At 43.7% G+C, this 18,767-nt stretch overlaps 2 long non-coding RNA genes across 2 annotated transcripts; both read left to right on the top strand.

Annotated features, from left to right (window-relative positions):
- Positions 1 to 1,858: 1,858 nt before the first annotated feature.
- LOC142208742 (uncharacterized) lies at positions 1,859 to 2,729 on the top strand. Its single transcript, XR_012716906.1, has 3 exons — positions 1,859 to 1,900; positions 2,480 to 2,545; positions 2,683 to 2,729. It is a non-coding gene; the product is annotated as an uncharacterized LOC142208742 (long non-coding RNA).
- A 5,295-nt stretch (positions 2,730 to 8,024) lies between these two features.
- LOC142208741 (uncharacterized) lies at positions 8,025 to 8,817 on the top strand. The gene is made up of 2 exons (XR_012716905.1): positions 8,025 to 8,094; positions 8,550 to 8,817. It is a non-coding gene; the product is annotated as an uncharacterized LOC142208741 (long non-coding RNA).
- Positions 8,818 to 18,767: the final 9,950 nt, after the last annotated feature.

The raw sequence follows: 18,767 nt of genomic DNA, 5'->3' as shown, positions 1-18,767 counted from the left end.
GATCCTTCCTAAATGACCATGATATCATCTATGTAACGGGCCCAAACTTGGACCCGCTCCTTGGAAGCAAATTCTCCCTCACCAATACCCAGCGAGTGCTCCCACGAACCCAGGAATAAATTGGCATAGGCCGGTGCACAGGGGCTGCCCATTGCGTAGCCCCTGAGTTGGTGGAAGACCAGCCGGTTAAACATAAAATAATTCCTGGTGAGGGAGAATTCCAGAAGCTTGAGTACAAATTCATTGTGAGCCCGGAGAGGGAGACCACGAGTTTGGAGAAAGGATCTAACTGCTGCAAGACCATGGTTATGGGGGATTGACGAGTAGAGTGCCTCTACATGAATGGAGGCTAATAAACACTTATCATCTACATGCAAGTCCTCCAGTCTTTTAAGAAGGTCCATTGAATCCCTTACGTATGAAGGAAGGTATTTTTTTAATAATGTGCCTTACTAGGTCACTAACTGTATTGATGAGACTCTCCTGGACTTTATGGCCTATATTTTGTGTCAGTGGAGGTCTGACCTCTGCTTCATTGTACACACAGGAACAGGTTTCTATTGTTTCATCTAGCCCCATTTTCTTGATCGGTTGGGTTCCTTTTGGTCACAGCTGGAGAACCACTTCAACATTACATAAGAACCTCTGTAACAAAACACTTGTGCTTCAAGCACTCATTGGCCCATATTTACAATTAAGGTTATGTCAGCAAAGTGTCCATCACTGTGCCTCAACTTGGCACATTGTAGGCACACAATGGTCCATCTCATGTTCTGCGCCCCACTCACTACTTCCTAAGTCAGTTGGCGGAGTAGGGTGGGAATTGAGACGAGTCAGGGAAGGGACTCCTCAATCTGTCAAATCTACGATGTCTCATGCCAAAAAAATGGTGTGAGTTATATCAGAAATCTACACCAGTCCCAAAATGGTGGAGATTTGAGTTCAGGCACCAGGGACTCCCTGATGTTCTCCAATATTGTCAAGAAGCCTAAGCTCCTGTCAGGGAATGGATTGAGCCTGGTGGAAGAAACAATTGTTTTCTTCCTTTTCTTTCTCTCCTCTTCTGCAGCTATACGCGACCTCTCTACTGATTCCTTTGGGGCCTTCCTTTACTGCCTTAGGCTGAGGCTCCACGATGCAGAAACACAGCTTTTTTTGTTGCTGATTTTTTTGCGTTTTTTTGAGCCAAAGCCAGGAGTGGATTGAGCTGAAGGCAGACGTATCAGAACTTCCTATGTATTTCCCGTTCCTTATGTAGCTATTCTTTCATTATTTTTTGACCCCCCTTTGTAAAAAAACACAATTTTTGCAGGAAAAATTAACATGCTGCAGTTTTTTCCACAATGTGGGAGTGAGATGAAATAAAATCTGATTCACGTTGATGGGACTGTCAAACATAAGAGTTTCTTTCTGCTGTTTTTCCACAAAGCATCTCCTCAACCTTAAAGTAGAAAAGGTCAGTCTACGTTGTCTCTATTTTTGGAAAGTTGGCTGACATAGACATCCAATATGGTCAACGTTACAGACAGCACTGAGTTGTCACCCAAGTTTCCCAGAGATCTCAGTGGTTAATCTACCAATGTATTGGGGGTGCTATTGGTTGCTCCCCAACGTTCACAGGATCAGATACACCTAAGAATCATATACTCTTGTATTTCGTGGAGAATGTTTTTGTTTAATTTTTTTTATACAAATTCCTCTTTGAAGTCCTGGTTATAGGAAAAATGAATTAATGGAAATGAGTATCACGTGTCCCAGACCCTTTCAGGTAGGAGGCGCTATAACATGGCTATTACATGATAAGCAGGTCACATGATACTTATAGCAGATAAATGGTGTTTGCTAACTGGGATTCTATGACAGAGGCCAAATGCCTGCCCTCGCTCACACCACCGCGGAGGTCAATTTAACTCGTGTAGTCTACTAATCTCTACTGATCCATAATCCTCTCTAAAAACCCATGACAAAGGCAGTTAGGGACAGAAAGTAACGGGGACGGTCTGTCCACAGGGCTGAGAAAGACTGGTGAACACTTGGGTACCACATCCGGGATTGAGCGTCTATTCTGTGCCTGCGGCTTCATCTCCAGCTCACCATGCAGTAAAAATTTAACTTGTGCAATGCCATGCTGGTGATGCTCCTGGCAGAATGTGTACCACGGTTATGGTGATCAGTACCCTGGCTGTGCTGCTGAGACGACACTTCTTCAACAAGGTGCAGCCGTAGGTATTCTATGAGTTTGGCACCCAACTTTCAACATTGGCAGCAAGCTACCCTCCGACACTCAAACCTCTGAAAGCAACTTGACAACCACCCACACATCACCTAGCGTTGGCACCTATTTTATAAGTACTTATTGTCTCGCCCAACTGTTCTCTTTACTAGCAGAGCGTAGAGACAGTGATGGAAAGCTGCCCTGGGGTTCGTAACACGATTTTCCCTAACCTCATTGAATCTCAATGTCTTTAATATCTTTCAGACTCCCTGAAGGATTTGATGACAACCCAGCACGAGGGATGCATGTGGCATCATCATCACCAGGCGGGTGAGTTACTAAGTAGGTGCTAAGTAGACCATAGAGATGGGTTGCATACGTTACCAAGTGTATGGAGATTGTAGAGTACTAACACTATTGTTCACAGTTTCCGATGACAAACCATGTACTGCTTTTTTTTTTTCCAGGACTACAAGAACCTAAATTGAAGACTAGCCTATGTCTACAGTAAAGGTAGGACATAATATACATTCATATCTTCATTGTAAGAGAGCTATCAAGTGGTACAGTCCTCGAAACTAGGGCTCCTTTGTTGGTAGGGGTCAAACCCCTAGAGGTGGAAATATTTACATGTCTGTATTGCAAAGTTTAACACTACCAATGGTCCACTTTAAAGACAGTTATACAAATTGCAAGGATTTACACTCCCAATGGTCCACTTTAAAGACCATTATACAAATATGCTGCCGATGGGTACAAGCTCCTACCACCAGGGTTTTTTTTATTTTTTATGGCGCCATCATATTCCGCAACACTTTACAGACATTGACTGTCCCATATAGGGCTCACAATCTAAATTCCCTATCAGTATGTCTTCGATGTGTGGGAGGAAACCGGAGTACCCAGAGGAAACCCATGCAAACACAGGAAGAACATACAAACTCCTTGCAGATGTTGTCCTGGGTGGGATTTGAACCTAGGACTCCAGCGCTGCAAGGTTGCAGTGCTAACCACTGAGCCACCAAGCTGCCACTAGGGATATTGCTTAAATTGTGCCTAAACTTTCGAAGAACTTTTGATCTTCTGGCAACATTTGTGTCAGTAATACATTTCATAATATAACATATTAATGAATGTTGGCTCCTTTCTGTGAAATTCTGTTCATCTTTATTCTTTCCTCTATTTTCTGATTGTCAACTTCTTACTGGAGTAGGAAAGGGCAGGCTCTTGTGTAATCCAGGGTAGCCTCATCAAAAATCTAATGAAAACCTAATAGACTGGTGTCATATGAAAGATAAGATTCTCATCTTTCATATGACACCAAGATCACCGTTCTACCTGTATTATTTGCAGAGATATCACCAGGTGAAAACACATTTCCGATTAGGAGCAGCTGCAGCTACATATCAATATACCAATCCTGACTGTGATACCTGTGAAAATAATAGAACAGAACTATTATCTTGGATTCATACAAAAGAGGAGGATATCTTCTTTCATATCACACCAGAATCACTATTCTATGTTTTATAATGCCAGAGATGTATTTGTTTGAAGTCACTCCGCAGAAAAACTACAGAATCGTCAGAAAGAGGATTTCAGTGCAGGATTTCATGGAAATGAGTCAAAATCTGTTAATGAAGTGTATTACAAAATGTATTACTGACACAAATGCTGTCAATGGCAATTTCAAGGGATTCTTCACTGTTGAGCTTCACAGGGCACAAGGGGAGACTTGTGGGCTCATTCAGTTGCTAGACCCTGGCATGTTATCCATTCTTAGACATCCCCCTGCCACCTACTGCTGGAACAAAAGAGTCCCTGGTGCAGGTCCCAATGGGTATCTGTCATGGGCAGTATAGCAGACTAAGATATTGGGTCTAAACCACATGGGTGATCTCCTTTGACAGCGTCTTTGTATGTAAATTAGCTGAGGTAAATCATACTTCATTGTAATCTGAGGATTATCTGTGATCATGCAAAGTCAGGACATAGCGGGAGGTCCTCGACTCGGGAACCATCTATAAGACAGAGCAAAAAGCTGCAAACAAACAGCACCTCTCTCTGGAGAACTCTAAATGTCCATGTTTTATGTAATCATCCATTTATTAGAAAGTTCCTTGGGAAACTTGGAAGCAAGGTCTCCTGCGGTGGCGATCGGTGGGGATCTTCCACTTAGTGGTCCAGAGAATAGGATAAAATGCTTTAGACCAGCATATCCCTGTAAATCTCCATTCTATCTAAAGAGCTTTCAAAGGTTTGAAGAAAATTGATACTGATAACCAATCCATAGAATAGGCCATCACTATTGGACTGGTCAGGGTCCAACACCCAGAGCTCACATAAATCACCTACTTCAGCTAGTGGAAGCCATATATAAACTATATGGAAAGAAGCAGCTCTGCTCCCGTTTAAGTGAATGGGAGAGGAACTACATTTCCAGGTGCCACCGTTACACTGTATGGACTGGAAGCTATATACAGTGTATGTAGCTCTATACACTGTAGAAGTGGTGCCTTAAACTGCAGCCCCCCATTCACATAGGAGTAGAGCCCCTCTGGCCATATACTTTATATATGGCTTCCACGACCTGAAATAGGTGATTTATGTGAGCTCTGGGTGTTGGACCCTGACCACTCCAATAGTGATGGCCTATTCTATGGATTGGTCATCAGTATTAATTTTCTTCAAATCTTGGACAATCCCTTTAGATAGAATGGAGATTTACAGGGATATGCTGGTCTAAAGAATTTTATCCTATTTTCTGGAGAGCTAAGTGGGGGATCCCAGAGCAGGAGACTCCGGTCCCAAGTTTCCCCTGTAAGACTTCATCTTGGAAGATTTGGCAGTCAAGCATGTCCCCTGTCTATGACACTGATCAAATAGTTGAGCACAGTGCAAGTCCCCTGGGGGTACCCTAAGCTGGCAATTTTTGAATGAATATAGTCTTACTCAGGGGCATACACAGCATATTCCAGGGGTGTGTACTATGGTGTGGGTGAGGAGGCATATCATTGGGGGTCTTCCACCATACAGCATAGTGCATCTTAGGACTTTGCTACCCAGGTTCCATGTAGTATCATGCCCCCAGGTCCTACCCACTATAGTGGTATGTATGGTTCTCAGTACTTACTGCTCCCTGGACTCCCTGAATTATCATTTAGTACCCGCCCATACAGGGTCAGCAAGGGGGTGGTTTTCACCATCAAACCAGCCCCATGTATCCGCCTCTGGTATTACCTAAGGAGAAAGCCAAAATTCACCTTTTCTTAAATCTCAGTAGATCCAGGTTCTCCATGAAGCTCTCTTTAAGGTGAACCTGGATCTACTGAGATCTAAAAAAGGTGGTATATGCAAACTTACAGGCAATGCTCCATGGGAAATAAGTATGCAAATTATCTCAAGTCATCCAGACCGCACACTTATCTGCAGACTCCAGTTTCGAGGTTGTTGTCTCCATCCCAGTACAGTGCAGGGTGCTGGTTGGCAGGATGAGATGGCTTTGATGTAGCTTGGGGGTTGTTACCAATTCCTGTTGAATAACGCAATACCGGTATAGATGATATTAGTGCATGGTCATATATGCAGATTTCTATATTGTACACAAGTGTGCAGCACTTTACATTGACAGATGAATCAATGCTGCTCGCGGCATTCACAAAAATAGGCCCATTTGAAAAGTTCAATAAGAACAGGGAGCAACAGAGACCAGTGACAGCGAAGCAACGCTCCTGATAGTGAAGATTGCATGTGTCACAGCAAATATACCGGAGCTGTGGCGAGGGATTATAGAGATTATATCATGTGCCCTGGATTCTGGATTGATGATAATATTTCATTGTAAATTTCTTATTTCTTCTGCAAAACAGATTTAAAGACGTTGTGTCCTAAAGCCAATATCAGGTGTAATAGAAAGTAAAAAGGGGAGCAGGGCCCCCTCCTCTCCCCCTGTAATAAAAGAGGCATGTAGGGGGAGGTGTGGGGATGGGGAAGAAGACTCTGCAGTCCAGTCACGCTGAGGCTGAGCTCCAGAGCGCATTGCCTGTGGAGGCAGAGCATGCTGGGAGATGGGGAGCAGCGGGGAGCTGTGTGCTACAGCAGATTACAAATACACAGCATCAATCTTCAGAGAGGAGGGGGATGGATGTCCATAGATATACATCACACCCCGGCCTCTCACATACATCTCCTGCAAATATAGCTATGTGTAGTATATATTTATCTGCACCGACATATACAGACACAAACAAAGGATGTAACTATGTATATATATTTATACACATACACACAAGAATATACTATTAGTATAAATAAACTTTACAGAGGCGGCAGCTATGGCTGTAAACTTGAGATATATATATATATATATATATATATATATATGTAAATACACCAAAGCCCAGTGCAAAATAAAATATAGACATAGCAAGCTGCACCGACCCCCAATGGATGTTATTATTATCATGGAGACGCTTCTGCACACTGCAGCATATGTATGCTCTTGGGCTCTGCTACATGTCTTGGTGTAGTTACTATATTGCCCCTCAGTAGTCGGTGACTGCGTCTGCACCAGCACATAATGCGATTAAAGGGATCTAGTATTAAATACAAGCCTGTCCCAGGAGACATGTAGTTCACTTAGGCTGGTTCACATCTGTATTATATCATATGTACTGGGAAGAATAGCACAGCAAGCAGGATGGCGGCACTATGGTGAACCCCATCAAAAGTCAGTGGGTTCAGGTCAGGAGTCATTGGGGTTCTTGCATTGTAAGTAGATGAGATGAAGCCTTGATTTATAATATTGTCTGTACTAAATATAGGAACATAAGTGAATGTGAAAATGGTGTTATGTTTTATGTACTTATTCTTGCAGATATATTAATGATTTGAGATAGATAGATAGATAGATAGATAGGAGATAGATAGATAGATAGATAGATAGATAGATAGATGATAGATAGATAGATAGATAGATAGATAGATAGATAAATAGATAGATGATATGAGATGGATAAATTAGATAGATAGATAGATAGATAGATAGATAGATAGATAGATAGATAGACAGATAGATATGAGATGCCTAAATAAAATTAGAGAGAGCTTAATAGATAGATGATATTAGATGAATAAACGGATGCATGGATGGATAGATAGATAGATAGATAGATAGATAGATAGATAGATAGATCTATAGATAGATAGACTTGGATAGATAGATAGATAGATAGAGAGAGAGAGAGAGAGAGAGAGAGAGAGAGAGATAGATAGATAGATAGATAGATAGATAGATAGATAGATAGGAGATAGATAGATAGATAGATAGATAGATAGGAGATAGATAGATAGATAGATAGATAGATAGATAGATAGGAGATAGATAGATAGATAGATAGATAGATAGATAGATAGGAGATAGATAGATAGATAGATAGATAGATGATTGATAGATAGATAGATAGATAGATAGATAGATAGATAGATAAATAGATAGATGATATGAGATGGATAAATTAGATAGATAGATAGATAGATAGATAGATAGATAGATAGACAGATAGATATGAGATGCCTAAATAAAATTAGAGAGAGCTTAATAGATAGATGATATTAGATGAATAAACGGATGCATGGATGGATAGATAGATAGATAGATAGATAGATAGATAGATAGATAGATAGATCTATAGATAGATAGACTTGGATAGATAGATAGATAGAGAGAGAGAGAGAGAGAGAGAGAGAGAGAGATAGATAGATAGATAGATAGATAGATAGATAGATAGATAGATAGATAGTCCCGCCAGGATAAGCATCTGGTTTCTGTCTACAGGTCTGGTCATCTGTGCACCATGTTCAGTATCAATGATGAACTGGTAGGTGTTCTTACGCTTAGGTTGCTCTCACACCTGAAGGTTATATGAAGGTCATACTTTCTGAGGATACTGTGTATTATTGTGTATTCTACAAGGACCTAGACAGAACACCTCTTCTTAGGGGACAGATTTAGGGATATTTCTGTTATTCAACCCAGATCGAAGGTGGCATTACTTTATACTTTATATGTGGTTATGGTGACACTATCCTTGTCCAATAGATCCAACAGAACTATGGTCAACCACTATGAGTGTCCAGCCCAGTACATCCCTATGGCTGTGACTGTCACATGAGGCCAGCCATCATGTATGTTATACACATCTAAGGTCACCATCTAACCCCAGCCTCATAGCACCGATGATTATTCCATTGCCCCAGAGACAATCCCACTGCCATATGAAGTATTGTCCATAGTATGTGGTTGCACTGTATAATGAACTTTTCCTTCTTGCAGTGTGATTACCTGGACTGTCACCTTTACACCCTCTCAGGGGCCTTCTCCTTCTCTGACAGCCTTGGATTTCCTCCAACCCAACAGCAAGAGGAGGAATGCATCCCGCCTCCTCCTAAAAGGATCAGTGGTCAGGGCCTTGCCAAGACCTGCCCTACTCTCCTGGCTCCCAGACACATGAGAACCCACAAGGACATAACTCCCTCGTCCAGGTGACAAGCAGCAGATGGCTTTGTACAGAGAGATTAAAGGCTTTCGCATGTGCTAAAGATACTTGTGTGGATTTCTTCTTTCGTGACGGAGATATTCATGTGCACAACCTTCATTGGCATGTAAACAATATAATCCTATAACCAACAGGCCCGGAATAATAAAAAGGAACAATTGCCCTCTACTCCATTAGCGGCCTTGGGTAAAACACCAAAACAGCTACCAAACTGCCTGGTTTAGGGAATATCTATTATTTATTTAACCCTATTAATACATATCCTGTCCCCACTGGGGCTTCCAACCTACAGGTGCCCATACGTAAGGGTAAAGTCAGGTGAACCCACTGATTTCAGTAAGACTGGCCCCTGACAGATGATGTATGATGATGGATCGGGCATGTTGAACTTCATTGCCTGATCCCTTTGAGTCACGGTCAGAGATGTCTGGGAACGACATACTCCCCTCTCCCATTGAGAATCCGTGCATGCTTGGCCGAGCTGAATATGAAAGCTAGTTTATTGAAAGTGTATGGATCTTAATATCAAGGCCCTCCTTAGGAGCAGTGTCTTGGTGATGTCATCAGGATATGACAACAATATGTATGATGGCTTCCCTACTGTCTACTAGTGTCTGATAATAGGAAAACAAGGTCAGCATGGTGGATTGTTATATGCCAAGAAACCAACATTACCAGGTACCAGATGTGTCCATTGACCAACTTCATGGTGGTCCTTTTTGCTTGTCCTATAATATAACCCTGCTAATATACAGAGCAGTAGCATGAAGCTCCTGGACACCTACACAAAATCTGAACCAGACCCCCCTCAAGTATATTATATTGCTTATAGGGCTTGTGCCACCTTATGGGCCCCATAGGGCTCGTGGGCCTGGATATGATAGCACCCCCTCAAGTTTTGCCCCATTTGAGGTACTCATAATACTTTATATACTTTATATAAGGCCAATGTACCTATTACAAATGGGAGCCTAGGAGAAAAACACTTAACTTTGCCCTAGTTTATTTACCTTACTTACATAACACCACCATATTCCTCAAGACTTTACAGATATTGTCAACACTCAGTGGCCCAAGTAGGGCACACAGTCTAAATTCCCTATCAATAAGTCTTTGGAGTATGGGAGGAAAACAGAGTATCTGGAGGAACGCACACAAACACCATACAAACTGTGTGCAGAATTTGTCCTTGGCTGGATTCGAGGAAATAATGGTAAGCACTGAGCCACCTTGCTGTTCTAGTTGTGTTTAGGACCTCAGAGCTTCAAGAGAAGATTAGCTAACCACTGACCCACCTTAGCCCAATTTGGATGCATTTCGAAAATCCTGGCCGAACTGCGGGTCTAATGACCCAAACCAATGGTATTATAGATCTCTATGATCCTATTAGTCGGGTTCGTATTTATGGTCAGGGCCAAAAAATTAACCCATATTATGCCCGTATACAACTTGGAAAAGGGGAACTAAATCTGACATATAAATTGGTGCTCATCCTTTGCCTTCTGCACCTGCTGTCTAGGACCCTCTACTCTACCCAAGAGAAGCCCTCATCGGAGATATTCAGAAGCCGCCTCGAAACACATCTGTTCACTCAGGCATTCGGCAGCAATTAATGTCATTTCATCATATTGACTGAATCTTTAACTCAACCATTTATTCAGTGGATTTGCTTGAAAAGCTCTTTGAATCCCATGGGAGAAAAGTGCTGCCTAAGTATTATTATTATCTAATAGCAAAAGCAATCTGCGCTAAGTCTGGCTGCGCGACGGTAATTTTATGTATTGTCGGTAGCTGACTGCAAATACTTGTCAAATAGAGAATCCATACAGAAGTCGTGCGCCTGGTTATACGGCAATTTACAATTTACTGTTGATGAATTTTCTAATACCTTCGGATCGATGGAAAAATACCAGTGTATTAAAGTTGTTTGTCCTTGTCTAGTCTCCAGATGTTCGCTTATTTTGTTGTTTTATTTTATTTGGCTTGAAAATTTCATATTTAAGGGTTTTCGGGGATCAGCGCCAAATTCTGTCTTCTATCTGTCTCCCATTGTGATCCAGCCACAGGACCTGCGGCGAAAGACACTCTGAACCATTGTCCTGAGGCTGCAGAGTGAATAAAAGTTATGGCAGAAAAATGAAGTAGAGCACAGGGCCCAAAGTGGAGCGGAGTCAATAACTGCTCACAGATCAAACATTAATAACCCATCTTAAAGGTTTTCTGGGCCCCCAGACGGTTTTCATACTGTTGACCTAGGCCTGGCCTGGGGCCCGGCAACCAGATCCCGCACCGATCCGCAGGTCTTTTCAGACCACTGAATATAATGATCTGAAGGCTAGGGGAGGTGAGGGAACATAAAAAAACAGTGTTACTTACCTCCCTTGTCTCCAGCAGGCTTCCGGGCCTACTTGGTGACGTCACTGACGTCACATGGGCTGGGGCCAGCGTCCTAATGTGACGCAATGCAAGACCTGGCTCACGTGACATCCCGTACATCATTGAAGATGGCCGACATTACCGGGGAGTGCGCTGGAGCCAGGGACAGGTAAGTAACAGTGGTTTTTTATGTTTGTATCCTCCCCTGGGTCTCCAATTATTATACTCTGGGGACTGAAAAGCTGAGTGTAATTGTTCATGGATGGTCCACAATGGGGAACAATACTGTGTTCAGGGGCCACTATGGGGCATAATACTGTGTGCAGGGGCTACTATGGGGTATAATACTGTGTGTAGGGGGAAATTATGAGGCATAATGCTGCGTGCAGGGCCCACTATGGGGCATAATAGTATGTACAGGGGCCACTATGGGGCATAATACTGTGTACAGGGGCCACTATGGGGCATTATGCTGTGTGTAGGAGGCCAGTATAGGGCATCATACTGTGTGCAGGGGCCACAATGGGGCATAATACTGTGTACAGGGGCCACTATGGGGCATTATGCTGTGTGCAGGAGGCCACTATGGGGCATCATACTGTGTGCAGGAGCCACAATGGGTCATAATACTGTGTGCAGGGGCCACAATGGGGCATAATACTGTGTGCAGGGGCCACAATGGGGCATAATACTGTGTGCAGGGGCCACAATGGGGCATAATACTGTGTGCAGGGGCCACAATGGGGCATAATACTGTGTGCAGGGGCCACAATGGGGCATAATACTGTGTGCAGGGGCCACAATGGGGCATAATACTGTGTGCAGGGGCCGCAATGGGGCATAATACTGTGTGCAGGGGCCACTATGGGGCATAATACTGTGTGCAGGAGCCACAATGGGGCATAATACTGTGTGCAGGGGCCACAATGGGGCATAATACTGTGTGCAGGGGCCACAATGGGGCATAATACTGTGTGCAGGGGCCACAATGGGGCATAATACTGTGTGCAGGGGCCACTATGGGGCATAATACTGTGTGCAGGGGCCACTATGGGGCATAATACTGTGTGCAGGGGCCACTATGGGGCATAATACTGTGTGCAGGGGGCACTATGGGCATAACATTGTGTGCAGGAATGCGAGGGGGGAATTGGTCAGTCGTGATCTTAGGGTCGGGGATCGACGTGTCAAAAGTTCGCCATGGGGCCCTGCCATTACTAGTTACACCACTGTTTGTAGGTAAACTTTTTTACTGCTATCACTTTGCTTTTGCGTTTTGCAGGTCACTTCTAAGGAACATATCATACATGAAGAGACTTCACATGTGGTCAGATTATAGGCAGCACATTTTATTACCCAATGTAATACTGAAGGAGGACGATAAATGTCACAATAACTAATACGTACAAGAATCTCCTGCGACAATTAACATGACTGATGACTTCATTAAAATGCAAATCCTGGCTCAACTGAATGCATAAGTCACAGGAGGCAGGTAGAAACAATAGAAGTGGACAGAAAAACTCCAGGCAACAGCAGATCTTGGAAGAGCATCCGGAAACCTCTATAGAAGTTTGGATTGTGACAAATATCTAACTTCATGGGCTTGGCCCTTTTCTGTCTACAGACATAGTGGAAACCATGGACAACCCCTTTAACAATATACATGCTGATTCGGAGGATTCTCTAGCAATGTCTGGGGCTGGAAGTCTTCTAGTTCTGCTTCCTCTGCTGGATCATATGACTAACTCTGCTCTACTCTGAGGACAAGCGGAAGGAGTAGAGATGGGTTGGTCACATGATCTAGAGTTGGAGCAGAAGACTTCTGGCCCTCAGGCAGTGCAATAAGATGTAACATGTATATTAGTAAGTAGAACCAGCTACTGTACTGAATACACTGCACGTACTTTGGAGTACTTTGTATAACCCCTTTAAGGAAGGTGGACGTATCCTCAAAAAAAAAATGTTGTTCTAGAAAAGCCAAGCACTTCATCATAGTCGTGTATATTTACCAATGGTTGAAATATTTGTAAGCCACACCTAAGTAAAAAATGCCGCGCTATATCTGAGTGCATTCCAAGGATTTTTCTCCACAATGAAATGTATACATACAGATTGTGCCCCTACAAATGATCAGGAGGCCCCACAAGATGCCTTACAGCTGCTTAAACAAATACTGCACAATGTATACAAGTCTTACGGTGTAGGTAGCCACATGGCAGGCAGATCACACCCTGTTTGTATCTACCATATCTATCATGGTTCTTCAGTTCCAGTTATTTCCAAGCTAAATGTTTCTGTTTAGTGCAACCAGGATAATCGCATCTAGAGTTGATTCGAATAGTATTCCAAACATAGTGTCCAATACCTCGCTCCCACTAGAGATTCAAATACTATTCGCTCATCTCTAATCCCATCCACAACGCTGATGTTTTCCGTATAGGTTTAATAGTGGTAGAAATTACGCAGAGAATCACTCTGTAAAATTGCAAAGAAAAACGCAATTTTGCCACAATTTTTGTCTGCAGTGTTTTTTCAGTGATTTGCTAAGTGGGGCCTTGGCCTTAAAGATGTTGGGGGGGGGGGGGGGGGGTTTGGCAGCATGATTGCATCTTGATTGTGTTGATAGGTTGTTGTAGATTTATGATATTCATAGAGACATGCACTATAACGCTCAACAGGTTCTTAACATCAAAGGCAGAACATGTAACCATGGCCATGGGGCCATAATCCACCATGACAGGCGGTAAAGCAAATATAAGCTTATGATTTTTTTGGCTCATCCAATGCATAGACATAAGTGATGTCACAGTACAGGAATAATGTACAAAGTGATGTCAAAGTACAGGGATAATGCACACAGTGATGTCACAGTACAGGGATAATACACACAGTGATGTCACAGTACAGGGATAATACACACAGTGATGTCACAGTACAGGGATAATACACACAGTGATGTCACAGTACAGGAATAATACAGTGATGTCACAATACAGGGATAATACACACTGTGAGGTCACAGTACAGGGATAATACACACAGTGATGTCACAGTACAGGGATAATACACACAGTGATGTCACAGTACAGGGATAATACACACAGTGATGTCACAGTACAGGGATAATACACACAGTGATGTCACAGTACAGGGATAATACACACAGTGATGTCACAGTACAGGGATAATACACACAGTGATGTCACAGTACAGGGTTAATACACACTGTGAGGTCACAGTACAGGAATAATACACACAGTGATGTCACAGTACAGGGATAATACACACAGTGATGTCACAGTACAGGGATAATACACACAGTGATGTCACAGTACAGGGATAATACACACAGTGATGTCACAGTACAGGGATAATACACACAGTGATGTCACAGTACAGGGATAATACAGACAGTGATGTCATAGTGCAGTAATAATGCACACAGTGATGTCACAGTACAGCGATAATACACACAGTGATGTCACAGTACAGGAATAATATACATAGTGATGTCACAGTACAGGGATAATAAACACAGTGATATCACAGTACAGGGATAATACACACAGCGATGTCACAGTACAGGGATAATACACACAGCGATGTCACAGTACAGGGAGAATAAAGACTGTGAGGTCACTGCAGGGCCGGCTCCAGGCTTTTATGGGCCCTTGGGCGACAGAGCCTCAGTGGGCCCCCTTGTGGAGCAAATCATGTGGCGACAGTAAAACAGCAGGTACCACAGAGACCCAAATATTTTATTTAGAAAAAAAATATGTAAACTTATGTAAACAACAGCTGAAAATTCCATACCCCTCCCTCTTCCCCTCTGCCTCTCTCCCCCCTCCCTCTCCACCCTGAAGAATACTCACCAGCGGGGAGCCCGGTCTTGTCCTTCTTGCTTGTAAGAGGCGGACGGCGAAGTGAGTCCGCATGGGAAGGGGAGGGGTGCTAACTGCAACCAGGCATCAGCATACCTCCCAACTTTTGAAGAACTGAAAGAGGGACAAAGTGTGCTCCACCTACTTTTATGTTGGCACCGGAGGACGCAGATCTGAGTTGAAATCAAGACATACCTGCGTTCTGTGCTGGGGCAGGCAAGTGCTGGGGCGGGCAAGTGCCAGGGGGCCCCCAGAGGATCAGTGAGCCCCGAAACTTGCCCGACTATGCCGTGTGCTGACGCCGGCCCTGCTTGTTAGTATCCGTTTTTAGCATCTTTCAGACATCATTAATCCGTTAAAAATCCGTGGTCTTCCCGCCCTCTTGTGTAAAACTGTACATTGTGAACAACCCCTTGAAGTAGTCTTAAGATGACCATACAACTTTGTTAATATACATTGCTTGGATCCAGCATTTTGAACTCCATCATTCCCAACCCCTACCATCGGGGTAAAGGTGGGACGACGCCTTGATATGACGTGTTGTATAGTTGTATTTCCTTTTCAGAATTAAAAGCCCTTTGGTTAGTCTGAGCAGGTTTTTATACTGAATTTCTTACATTTTTTAAAAAATTTTATGCTTGCGCTGTTCTTTGTATCATGGGTCGATGCATGAGACAGTTACAGGGTCAATAGAGATACTTGCAGCATTTAGCATATATTGTCACTGTGTAAGGCTTTGTTCATACCATATGCACTCGGCTGTGAGAGCCCTGGATGCTATGAAAAATGTTTGTTATTTTTTGCACCTTCCCTGGGCCTCCACCTATTATATACTGGAATCTGAAGAGATCTCTGAGAATAATAAAATCACATTCGGCTCTCAGGTGACAAACCTCCAAAGTTTCAGGTTCAACTTTTGGAAAATTCAGGTCAAATCTGGTTCGATCTGAATCAGTTCCCTCCTCTTTAGTCACAACTGATATCTATTCCTAGGGGTGTCTACAGGCCCATATTACATCTAAATACAGGGGCTTCAGGCAGAGATGTAACTTAAATCTCCTGGGCCCACACTTACCATGTGCAATCTATAATACTGGTATAGTATTGTTTTCTATAAAGGCGTTTGGCCCCCCTGAAGCTCCAGGGCCCGGTAGTGATGGATACTTCTGCACCCTCTATAGCTACGCCCTTGGCTTCAAGCTTTACAAGGGTTCTGTACAGACCTACTGAACAAACATTGGCAATATTCTGCACTCATCCAGATGACCTCTTGTGGTTTTATCATTTGGATTAGTTACGGTCAGGTATCCTTTTGATAAATACACTGTGTGCAGCCAAGTTATTCGGGTACAAGGTGCACTTTATAAGTCTGGCCAAATTCTACAGGGTGTTTACAGAACAAAGTACATACAGACGGCACCATAAATACGTAAGTGCCTATTACATAACGATTTTATTCTCAGTAAATTACTGTAAGATGAACATAACTCCCAGGACAGCAGACATAGCAGCTGATGTTGGACCCAACAAGCAAGGGCCCATTTCCACTTAGACATGAGATATAGTTCCTCATAACTTTGGACAATGGAAGGGGTTGGGGGAAATTTAATGTGGCCATACTCTTAGTTTTATCACAGAGATCCATGGTTGTCCTTATGTGTACATTGTTACTTTTCTGTGACATTACTTTTTGCATTATTCCTGTCCTGTAATATCATAAATGTATTATACCTGATTATGACATCATTATATGGTTCCCCTATGTTATGATGTCACAGTAGACTTGTTGACTCTTTGTGGTGTGTTACTTCTGTGCTATGACATTATGGTGTGTATTATCCCTGTACTGTGACATCACAGTGTGCATTATTACTGTACTGTGACATCACTGTGTGTATTATCCCTGTCCTGTGACATCACTGTGTGTATTATCTCTGTACTGTGACATCACTGTCTGTATTATCCCTGTACTGTGACATCACTGTGTTTATTATCCCTGTACTGTGACATCACTGTGTGTATTATCCCTGTACTGTGACATCACTGTGTGTATTATCCTGTACTGTGACATCACTGTGTGTATTATCCCTGTACTGTGACATCACTGTGTGTATTATCCCTGTACTGTGATTTCACTGTGTGCATTATTACTGTACTGTGACATCACTGTGTATTATCCCTGTACTGTGAGGCCGGCGTCAGCACACGGCGTAGTCGGGCAAGTGCCTGGGCCCACAGAGCCTCTGGGGGCGCACCGGCACTTGCCCGCCCCAGCACTTGCCTGTCCCGATTTCAGCTCATCGGCGTCCGACGGAGCTGAATAGGCAATTAAAGCAGGAGCTGTAACGGCGTGTGTAGGCGCAATGTGATTACGTCACATCGCGCTTACAACTATGTGAATGGTGTGAGAGCAGAGAGAGGAGGGGGAGCGATGGAAGGTGAGTGTAAGTGTTTGTGTAAGTGTTTTTTTGCGTTAAACATTAAGGTGGAACATAATGAAGGGGCCCATGAAACTGGGGGGCAAATGAAGGGGAGGGGGGGAACGGCATGACACTGGGGCAGATGGGGGGGAGAACGACATGACACTGGGGCAGATGAAGGGGTGAGCGGCATGACACTGGGGCAGATGAGGGGGGGAGAATGGCATGACACTGGGGCAGATGAGGGGGGGAGAATGGCATGACACTGGGGCAGATGAAGGGAGGGGAGAATGGCATGACACTGGGGCAGATGAAGGGAGGGGAGAATGGCATGACACTGGGGCAGATGAAGGGGGGGAGAATGGCATGACACTGGGGCAGATGAGGGGTGGAGAACGGCATGACACTGGGGCAGATGAAGGGGGGGAACGGCATGACCCTGGGGCAGAGACGGGGGGACATGAAACTGTGGGCAGATGAAGGGGGGAGAACTGTATGAAACTGGGGACAGAGATGGAGGGGGACATGAAACTGGGGGCAGAGGAAGGGTGTATATGAAACTGGGGGAGAGATGGAGGGGGGCATATAATTTACGGGTGACTGTAGGAGGATTATACTGTGTGGGAGCACATGAAAAATGAATGAGAATGGGCGGAGTCAACATAAAAGTGGGCAGAGCTAAATTTGCGGCAGAGCGTGCCGCACATTTTATCCCTCTTTCTACTCTTCAAAAGTTGGGAGGTATGGCGTTGGTGACGCCACATTCCTGTGTGATGTCACTCACTTCATCTGCGCCGTGCAGTGTCCCGACTCCCCCACCCCGCCTCCTCCACAAGGGGGCCCACTGAGGCTCTGTTGCCCAAGGGCCCATAAAAACCTGGAGCCGACCCTGCTAACAAGAGAAGTGTGAACACCCCCACTTAATAGATCGGTTTGGTTCTGGCCTTATTCATGTCACAATAATTTTGTGACAGCATACAGCATTTTGTTTTTTTTTTTAATATAGATTGTGAGCCCCATATAGGGATCACAACGTACATTTTTCCCTATCAGTATGTCTTTTTTTTTTTTTTTTGGAATATGGGATGGAAATTCATGCAAACACGGGGAGAACATACAAACTCCTTGCCGATGGTTTTTTGCCCTTGGCAGGATTTGAACACCAGGACTCCAGCACGACAAGGTTAACCACTGAGCCACCGTGTGGCCCCCGGCATCCTCTGTTTTGGCACATGCAATGTCAATGGTCATAATCAGGATAATGTCCACCATTTGACGTAAACAAATGGTAACATTTTTCTACTTATACCTTAGA

Source organism: Leptodactylus fuscus, chromosome 6 (genome assembly GCF_031893055.1).
Source record: "Leptodactylus fuscus isolate aLepFus1 chromosome 6, aLepFus1.hap2, whole genome shotgun sequence".
Lineage (NCBI taxonomy): Eukaryota > Metazoa > Chordata > Amphibia > Anura > Leptodactylidae > Leptodactylus > Leptodactylus fuscus.
Note: the sequence above shows the minus strand (reverse complement) of the source record. Positions and strands in the feature narration are given on the sequence as shown.